The sequence below is a fragment of the Penaeus japonicus genome, unplaced genomic scaffold (assembly GCF_977035675.1).
Source record: "Penaeus japonicus unplaced genomic scaffold, GWHDUDI00000001_assembly GWHDUDI00000016, whole genome shotgun sequence".
NCBI classification, from domain to species: Eukaryota; Metazoa; Arthropoda; class Malacostraca; order Decapoda; family Penaeidae; genus Penaeus; species Penaeus japonicus.
The window spans coordinates 40,657,017-40,667,016 of NW_028234418.1; the positions used below are offsets into that span (position 1 = coordinate 40,657,017).

Sequence of the window (10,000 nt, forward strand, 5' to 3'; positions counted from 1 at the left end):
GTGGGAGGTAGAGGGATCGGGATCGGGATAGGGTAGGGTAGGGGAAGGAAGGTAGGTGGGGGAGGGGGTAAGGAAAGAGAAGGGGGATAGGGGAGGGGGACTTACCTGGGAGTAGAGAGAGGGGGTTAGAGGAGATAAAATCGATGGAGGACGATTTGAGATTTTGAGGGGGTGGGTGAGGGGGGTGTTGTATAGGGGAATTGGGGTAGGGGGAAGGGTTAGTGGGGTAGTGGGAGAGGAGGGGTTAAGGTTGAGGCGCATCTTATGAGGTTTTGAAAGTTTTGTGTCTTGTGGGGCATCACCTTGTTTTCTACCTCTCTTTTCTTCGTTCTTCTTTAGTGTAATTCTTTTTTTGTTTTTGTTTTTCCTTCCGCGTATTCTTCTATTTGTTTTATTTTTTTGTAACGTTTGTTTTGTTTGTTTAGTTACATTTATAATTATTCTAATTATTTTTTTCCATCTCCTTTTTGTTCCTTCGCATCCTGGTTGATTTTGACATATTTCATTTTCTCCTCCTCTTCTTCCTCTTCCTCTTCCTCTTCCTCATTTTCCTCCACCTTCGCTACCGCCTCAACTTCACCCACAACCTCTCGCTCCTCTTCTTCCTCTTCCTTTCTCGTCTTCCTCTTCCTCCTTCCTTTTCTATCTTCCTCTTCCTTCACCATCTACTTCTTATTCCTCTTTCTCTTTCTCCTCCTTTTACTTCCTTCCCTCGTTTCGCCATCCTTCCTTCTTTGCGTGTTCTCCCCCTCATTCGCCAGTTACGTCAAATGAACGGAGGAGAAACACACCCAGAACACTGTCTTCCTTTCTTTCTTTCTTCCTTTCTTTCTTTCTTTTTTTTCTCTTCTTCTTCTTCTTCTTCTTTTTCTTCTTCTTCTTCTTCTTCTTCAAAGTGCCGTGGACTGGTCATTTGTCTCTGCCGTCAGGTCACTCTGAGTCACTTCGTATCGGCATGACTCAAGGCTGACTCATTGACTGATCGATGACTGACACGCTGATTGACTGAGAGTCTGATTGGTTCGCTGGCTGATGTGACTGACTAGCTATTTGGATCGTAGACGGATTGGTTGACTGATTGACTGGCTGAATGGCTTGTTTACTGACTATCTGACTGACTGACTGACTGACTGATCCGAGTGTACCGAGGTTTCATCCCTAAATCTAGTGTGAGTCATCGGCACGGAGGGGTCGATGAGTCACTCACTCACTCACTTACTCACGCACTCGCTTTTCTAGGCTTTTCTTTAACAAGTCACTTAAGGAGTTCTGTCGAGGGGGGGGAAGGGGGGAGGAGGGAGGAGGTGAGTCGTGAAGGAGGAAGCCTGATCGATTCGGCGTTGTTGTTGTTTTTCTTTTTGCTTTTGTTTTTCTTTCTTTCTTTCTTTCAGTTTATCTTTTCTTGCTCCTTCTTCTACCTTTTCTTCTACTTTTTCTTCATCTTCGGGTCGGTTTTTGTTGCGTTTCCTTCGATTTATCTTCCTATTTCTCCGTGTCTCATTGAGTTTTATCGTCGTCATCATCATCATTGTAATTTTCTTTTTCCATCTACGTCTTCTTTCCTTCTATTCCCTTCCATCGTTGTCTCCCCACCCCCCTTCGCCTTTCTCTTCCTTTCCTTCCTCCCTCACCTCTTACCCTCTCTCCCTTTTTACCCTTTCACTCTTTCTCTCCTCCCCTCCTCCTTCCCTCTCTCTCTCTTTCCGCCCTCTCCTCACCCTCCCTCCCTCGTTTCTTCTCCTCTCCTCTCCTCTCCTCTCCTCTCCTCTCCTCTCTCCGTCTCTCTCTCTCTCTCTCTCTCTCTCTCTCTCTCTCTCTCTCTCTCTCTCTCTCTCTCTCTCTCTCCCCTCCATTTCATTCCCCTCATTCTATCAGTGGCGGAAAGAGAACCGTCGTCTGCTAGCTGGGTGGGAGGAAGTGTTGGGGGTGGGGTGGGGTGGGGGGTGCGGTCGGGGTATGGGGGGAAGAAGGGAGGGGGGGGTATAGGTATTCAGGCTCAGAGAAGGAAATTATAGTTCATCCACAAGGCGGACGTGACAACGAAGGAGGAAGGGAAGGAGAGGGAGAGGGAGAGGGAGATGGGAGAAGAAGTAAATGAAAAGGGAGGAGGAGGAGGAGGAGGGGGAGGGAACGAGAGATAGAGGAGGGGAAAGGAAGGAACGAGAAAGAGAGAAGGGGGAGGGAAGGAGAGTGAGAGGGAGATGGGAGATGGGAGAAGAAGTAAATGAAAAGGGAGGAGGAGGAGGAGGAGGAGGAGGAGGAGGAGGAGGAGGAGGAGGAGGAGGAGGAGGAGGAGGGGGGGGGGAAAGGAAGGAACGAGAAAGAGAGAAGGGGAAGGGAAGGAGGAGGATGGAGAAAGAAAAAAAATAAAGAAGGAAGGAAAGGGAGAACGAAAGTGAGAGAGGGGAAGAGGGAGAGAGAGAGAGAGAGAGAGAGAGAGAGAGAGAGAGAGAGAGAGAGAGAGAGAGAGAGAGAGATGGACAGACAAAGGAGCATAATTATTAGAGAATAATCAGAGAATTAGAGAGACGACGTTGAAATGAATCGTGGCGCTTAAACGTGTATACGTGGCCCATGATATCTCACCCGCTTGCCTGGCTGAGCTGATACGAGAAGCATATTTAATATCTCTCTCTCTCTCTCTCTCTCTCTCTCTCTCATTTAACCATATGTGTACACGAGGTTACATGCATGTGTACCACACACATGCGCACACACACTCATGAAAGATTCATGCTGAACAAGTTGTAAGTAAGACAACGACGTTTTTGGTTCACGCACACAAACGCACACAAACAAAAGCACATCTACCTACCTACCTACCTACGCACCTACCTACGCAATACCGCTAGCGGGTTGTATAGGCGTGGTCAGGCAGCTAGATCTCTTGTTATCGAATCGTCTCCACGTGTAGTCGTCAAGTGCGCTCCGTGGCCGAATTATTGTTACGCTGTAGTTTGTCCGGACACGTCGGTTCGGAAGGAATTTATAAGGTTGCGCACTCCGGTTATTCAGAAGGACATCGTTTTCTAAGTTTGTTTTGCTGAGTTGGTATTTTTTTTTTTTTTTTTTTTTCTCGTAATTGGTTGTGTACTTTTTTTCAATTGTGTGTGTGTGTGTGTGTGTGTGTGTGTGTGTGTGTGTGTGTGTGTGTGTGTGTGTGTGTGTGTGTTTGGCCGAGAGGCAAGATTTCGAAATCATAGCAGTTATGGTTCTGAAACGTTTGCCGTTTGCGGGAAGGAAACAAAACAAAATGGAATGCGCGTGCCTCTTCCTTGAAATTTGTGTGTGCGTGTGTGACGCAAGTGGGAAAATTAAAAAAATAAAATTCTTGGGACGTTGAGAATAGCAGCTTTGTAATTCGTTCGACTTTGTGCATCAGATAAGGTTTGATAAGGTGAAGTGAACGAGGATGATCATGAAAGCGATGTTTGGGGTTTGTTAAATGTAAGATGATTGTGAATTCCTGTGGCATGCATGATACGGGCAATGCAACAAGCACAGTGATTTAAAAGGCCGGGGACATCGAAACGGAAAGAGAAAATGCCATGACGGTGTGTGTCAGTGAGCGGACAGAAGATAAAGGAAGAAAAGAACGGACATGATAATTAGCTTAATGAAGGTGCTAGTGGTGGTGATGTAATGGTAAATAATTGTGGTAATGGTAATGATAATGACCGCGATAGAATCATGACGATTGATAATGGTGATATTTTCGCAACTGGTGCTGGTCATGAAAGGCTAATTTTAGTTTTGATATTTTTACGGGGAAATTGTTATTATTAACCTGAAGATGATGTCGATAAAAATGTGATTGTGTAAGGTATTAAAATGACGAAAGAGAGAGAGAGAGAGAGAGAGAGAGAGAGAGAGAGAGAGAGAGAGAGAGAAGGATGGTTGGAGCGAGTGACGTTAGTAATGGCGGCCTGTGCATTGGGACGCAAGGGTCATGGCCGTCCCTTATCTGAATATAATATCTGATGTTGAGATTAGAATCAAATAATACTTACACAAATCATCAGTATTCTAAAGCGCATGGGTAACATAGGATTTTGAAAGGAAGAGTCCCATTATGAGATCCCTTCTACAGTAAAGGTTTGTCTTTATGGTAATGGCATTCAGCGTGTTAATGAATCCCCTTCTGAGAACACGGCGAAGATTCGTGGCAGGCATCCCCCGCGTCCGTGGCGTTACGCCGGAGACAAAATACATAGTGCGCTGGAAGGAATTCAACCGTTTCAGAGAGCTTGTTGAGGCATCTTATTGTGAGGATGAGAGGGTCTTAGGTATTCCCGAATCACACAGTCCAGGCTGTTTACACCGACGTGCCCCCTGTGCCTTCGACGCTTGCCTCTCCCCCTTGGCATTGCTTGGCACTCGAGGTGCACGAGGGGAATCCAAGCGTGCAATGGTGCAAACGTGTGTCTAATCGTAGATGAATAATAACCGGTAGTTTATGAGAGCGGCGGTCGGTTTAAGCGCGGTGTATTTTGTGGCCGTGGTGTACCCAGCGACTTGTTTTTTTCTCCGAGCGCAGCGTCCGGTGTCAGAATGGTTCGTCTGCCTCTCCGAGTGAAAACGTCCTTTTCTGGCATTAGTGTTCATTCTCATTTGGGGAGGAGGGGAGGGGGAGGTGGAGGGGGGGGGTGAGGGATTCGTATTATTCTCCCCGTTTCATTCTTATTTTCCCCCTCCTCCTCTGCCTCAACACTTACGGCTTTATTTACGATTTTCTGGCTTGCAATGTCAAGGCTTGCTGTGACGCTGGCTTTGCATGTAAATCAGGATGTCGTAATAATTTGGGAGTCGTCGGTCCCTCAAATGATTTTTTTTTCTTCCACATTATTTATATCGAGGCGTGTTGAGTCTTCCTTGCATTGTTGTCTGTGGCGATTGTTTGTTATTTTGACGCGAGGGGGGAAGTACGTATCGTAATGCCTTCGGTTGAAATGACAGTTTTATGAATGTTGGTACAGGTGCGTTTGGCAATACCGCGCCAGCAGCTTGCCTTGCCGCACTCGCCTTGGTTCGCTATGGCGGGGTCCTGCGCCAAGACCTGGTCAGTGGGCCAGTAGTCTTTAGCGTTAGTTTTTATACGCTCAATGGGGTCCTTGTTGTCTTGTTATCTGCCATTTTGCTATGAAATGGTGCGTGGTTTCCAGTGCTTTTCCGCCGAGTGCTGTGGGAGATATGGAAATTTATAACGGGGGCTGGCTGAAAATAATTCGGTCGTGATGCCAAGTGTGATATTTCTCGTTTTTTGCTGTTTGGTTTATGATTTGTGTGGACGCTGAATTAGCCTGATATATATTTTCGGTGGAGGGCATAGCTGTTCATTGCTTGTAAATGTATCATAAAGTTCTTTTGTGTCCTAAAGCGGTGGTCTGTTCTCCAAATGTGGCATAACTGAGTATAATCTGCATTCATAGAAAACGGGTCAAATATGGGCGAGGCTTTAATACAAGCTAACTGGCAACTCATCGCGGGAAAGGTTGCAAGCAGTCTATTATTACGATTCATACACGTGCGTTTATGTCATACGTGATTCTTCGGTCTGTCATACGGGGCCGAACAATCGTCGAAGAGATCCTGCAGCTAATTTGTAATTCGTCATCGTAGTTTATTCCCTCTTTACTTGTTTATTGTTTTCCTGTGGGCTCGTGGAGTAACAGATCCGCAGACTTTAGCACGGTAGAAAAAAAGAACTTTATTACGTATTTTCTCTCTCATGTTAGAAAAAAAATGACAGGTGTTAGTAAACCAAATTTGCTTTTCTCTTTTTTTTCCGGTAATCTAAATGAAATTGAAATCTCAAGCACGAGCAATTGTCTCGGTACCGAAGAGGACGTCGCGATGTTCGGGGTCTGGGTTGGGGGAGGGGTGACGGGGTCTACTGGGGTCCCATGATTTTGGCGAGTGAGGGCGGAGGGGCGGAGGAAGACGGTGGGGATGGGCAGAAGAGGAGAGGAGGGGGGGGAGGAAAACGGATGGAATGATTTGCCGTCTCTCTTTCTCTCACTCACTTAGTCGCTCGCTATCATTCTCTCTGACTCACTCTGTATCTCGCTATCATTCTCTCTCTCTCTCTCTCTCTCACTCTGTCTTTTCATTTATTAATCTATCCGTCTCTGTCGTTTTGTTTTTTTCTGTTTTTCTCTCTCATCTTGTCTTTCTTTATTTTCTCGCTCTCCCCCCCTCCCTGTTTTGCGCCCCTCTTCTCTTTCTATTAATAAGAAATCCTTTGTGAAGATTTCTTCGTATAATTGTTCTATATTTTTGTTATTGTGCTATATGACATGATACATTTATATTCTTAAGACATTATTTTGATTAAAGTCACCATTTTCTTTAACATGTCCATCGTAGTGACCATCTTCGCCATGTCATTGACTCACCTACGATTCCCTCTCTTTTCAGGTAAGAACTGGTGACGTGGCGGTTCGTTGGGCCTGCGTACCCTAGACCACACTCGTTCGCTCGGTAATTGATAGCTGGTGGGTCGTTCTCTCTCTCCCTCTCTTTCTCTTCTCTGCTCTGCTCTGTTCTCTTCTCTTCTCTTCTCTGTTCTCTTCTCTTCTCTTCTCTTCTCTTCTCTTCTCTTTTCTTCTCTTCTCTTCTCTTCTCTTCTCTTCTCTTCTCTTCTCTTCTCTTCTCTTCTCTTTTTCTCTTTTCTACGCTCCTCTCCTACCCCCTGCTCTCTTTCTACCTCCTTCTTTCTTTCTTTCTCTTTCTCTCGATATGGTTCTCTTGCTTTCATAAATCTTTACATATCCCCCGATCTCCTTTTCGTCTGTTTCGTCTTCGTTTCTCAATTATCGTCGTGTTTTCATTTTATGCTGGCCCTTAGAGCCCTTATATCTCTTGCACTTGTTTTTTATTTCGTGTATTTTATTCTCCTTCTCACTCTGCCTCTTGTTCTTCTGTTTCTTCTTCTTTTTTATTATTATCCCTCTTTTTTCTTCTTCCCCCTTCTTCTTCCCTTTCCTATATGATTCGCCTTCAGTAAGCCTGCGGACGGAAGGAGAGACGGGGTGGGGGGTGGGGGGGGGAATAGGGATGTATATCATGACGAGAGCAAGTCCGTTGATGGAAACCATTGTTCTACGGTTGAAGGATGTGTGTTTGATAGCGACTGGGGAGGGGAAGAGGATGGGGTAGAGGGGGAAGGGAGGGGGGGAGGGGAGGGGAAGAGGGGGAGGGGAGGGGAAGAGGGGGAGGGGAGGGGAAGAGGAGAGGGTAGAGGAGGGGGTAGAGGGGGAAGGGAGGGGGCGAGGAGAAAGAGAGAGAGAGAGGAAGAGAGATTGGGAGAGGAATGAAATACAGGGGGAGTAGTTTAGGAGCGTTGTGTGGAGAGAGAAAGAGAATAAGAAAGAGGGATCGAAAGAGGGATAGGAGAGTCCGAAAAAAAGTCCTAATGAAAGAGAGAAAAAAAAAGAGAGAGACAGAGCAAGAAAGACAAGCGAGCGAGAGAGCGAGCCAAAGGAAGGGAAGAGCAGAACGGGAGGAGGAGGAGGAGGAGAAGGAGAAGGAGAAGGAGAAGAAGGAGGAGGAGGAGGAGGAGCGAAGAGCGAAGAGCCGGAGCAGGTGAGCGCATCGCCCATTCACGGTAATGCAGACGCGTGCGGTGTGATGCTGTGATAATCGCTCCGCCACTTAGGATGATTATGGTAATTACGATGCTGATCGCTGTTTACGATGTTTACGGAGAGAGACCGTTATGCATTATTTTTTTTTTCAAGTGGTAAGTGGCAAGGTAAGAATGAATGATCTTGGACGGAAGCGATGTCATGGCAGGAGACAATAGCATCGGGAATGTTGTTTTATCGTGGGTGGTGTTATCTCCGTTATCCTCAAGGGGAGGGGGGGAGAATGGTGAGGGTGATGGGGGGTAAGGGGAGGTGGGGGTGGTGGTGGTGGGCGGCCGATGTTGGTCTGTGTTATGCAACGAACAATGGGAGTGATTTTTGTTGTTGGGCAAATTTCACTCTCGGTCTCTCTCTCCCTGTCTCTCCCTCTCGATCTCTCTCTCCCTCTCCCTCTCCCTCTCTCCCTCACACTCTTCTCTCCCGCCTCCCTCCCTTACCCCCCCCACCCTCTCTCTCTCTCTCTCTCTATCTCTCTCCACACTCACCATTTATGTACTCCTCGTTTCTCTTCTCCCTCCCTCTATCTCTCTTCTCTCTTTCTCCTCCCTCCCTCTCTCTCTCTCTCTCTCTCTCATTCCTTCCCTCCTCCCTCCCTCACCTCACCCACACCCTTCTTCATTTTGTCCCTCCACCCCCTCCGTTCGCCATTCCTTCAAACGTTCTCGGCGCCTGAAGTTTTGGTTAAGGCGGAGCGTAGACAGATGGGGGCGGGGGGGGGGTGAATAGAGGGAGGGAGTTGTTACGCAACAGAGCCATTTGTAAGGGACTCCCCTCCCCCTCCCCCTCCCTCTCCCTCTCTTACCTTGGCAACGCTTACTTTGGCTCTTCTACTCCCCCTATCCCTTCTACCCCCCCTCCTCCCATTCCCCTCCCTCGTCTCCTGTACCCACCCCCAGCCTATCCCCTATTCCATCCACCCCCTCCCACTCTCTTGCATCCCCTTCCCCGTTCTCCCTGCCCCCTCCCCTGTCCTCCTTCCCCTTACTCCTATACCCTCCCCCTCCTCGTCTTCTTTACCCCCCTCCTATCCCCTCTTTCCCTTCCACCCCCTCCCCTCCCTCCCTCCCTCCCTCCCTTCCTTCCATAGGGCGTGGCGACAAGGAGGTGCCACTCGCCAGTACCTGGGGATGGCGTCATGAAGGTGTTATGTTGCTACCGTTCAGGAATGTCTTTTCTGTTTTGTTTTGTTTTGTTTTTGTGTTGTTTGGTCAGTGATTTATTTTGTCATTTGTTTGTTTGTTTCATTTGCTGTTGTTCTTTAGATGGTATTTTTTTATGTTTGATATAATGTTTGTTTTATTTTTTATGAGTGTTTGGTGATATTTTTTAGTGAGAGTTGCGTCATGTTAGCATTGTATTGTTTTCGTTTTTGGCATTTTTACTTCACGTCTCTCCTGTCCCTCTACACCCTCCCTCTCTCTCCTCTCTCTCTCTCCTTCTCTCTTCTTCTCTCTTCTTCTCTCTCCCTACCTCTCCATCGCCTCCCTTACCCCCCTCCCCCTCTCTCTCTCAACTTCTTCCACTTTCCCGTCCCCTCTTTCTCATAGCTGCGTCGCCGAGGTCGTTTTGAAGCGAAAACCTCTTGAGTCGTGTTTTTTTTTCGGAGGACCCTTGGCAACTTTGATCTGTATTTGCGTGCGTCTTTTTTTCTCTCTTTCCTTTTCTTTTTTTATCCTGTGACGGTTCGCTTTTTTTTTTTTAAGTTACTGAAGTAAGGGTTCGTGATTTTATTTGATTGATTTGATTGGTTTATTTGGTTTGTTACATGTTTTTTTTTTCCAAGTAAGCATTATTGTTGCTGCTCGTTATTTTGTTCATTGTTTATTTATTTATTTATCTCTATCTCTCTATCTCTCTATATCTATCTCCATACGTTAGTTGCCTCATGTCTCTCTGCCTGTTCCTCTGCCCGTAAGACCGCGGTTTAGACCAGTCCCCGATAGTAATTATGCCCCGTGATTGCAGTAATGAGTCGATTTGAGGGTCTTAATTGGTTCATTTAGCGATCTTGGACCTAATCGCGGACACGCCGGAAGAAACGGCGGGAAGGGGGGAGGGGAGGGGGGGGAGAGGAAGGTGTGGGAGATGGGGAGAAAGAAACGAAGGAGGAGGGAGGTATGCATGTAGGAAGACATGGAAGATAGATAGACAGATAGATAGATAGATAGATAGATAGATAGGCAAATAGATCTGTATATTGATAGATACATAGATCGATAGATAAGAGAGGGAGGGGAGTGAAAAGTGAGTGGTTACGCAGGTGGGTTAAGGAAGGGAGGTAAGTGTATGGAGTGGTCTGTGTGCGTTTATCCGCGTCGCGTCAAGTGACTCGAGGGTTAGAGTGCGTCACCGCC

At 46.9% G+C, this 10,000-nt stretch overlaps 1 protein-coding gene across 11 annotated transcripts in view; it reads left to right on the forward strand.

Annotated features, from left to right (window-relative positions):
* LOC122250329 (uncharacterized) overlaps window positions 1-10,000 on the forward strand; it is a 192,209-nt gene that overhangs the window by 136,662 nt on the left and 45,547 nt on the right. The window contains exon 1 of one of the 11 annotated variants that reach the window (XM_086545601.1): window positions 4,026-4,095. The exons of 9 other annotated variants lie outside the window; for them this stretch is intronic. The gene's annotated coding sequence lies outside the window, so the exon portion shown is untranslated. Of the gene's footprint in view, window positions 1-4,025; window positions 4,096-6,422; window positions 6,481-10,000 lie in introns of those variants that run through there. One more of the 11 variants, XM_086545602.1, reaches the window with a different exon arrangement.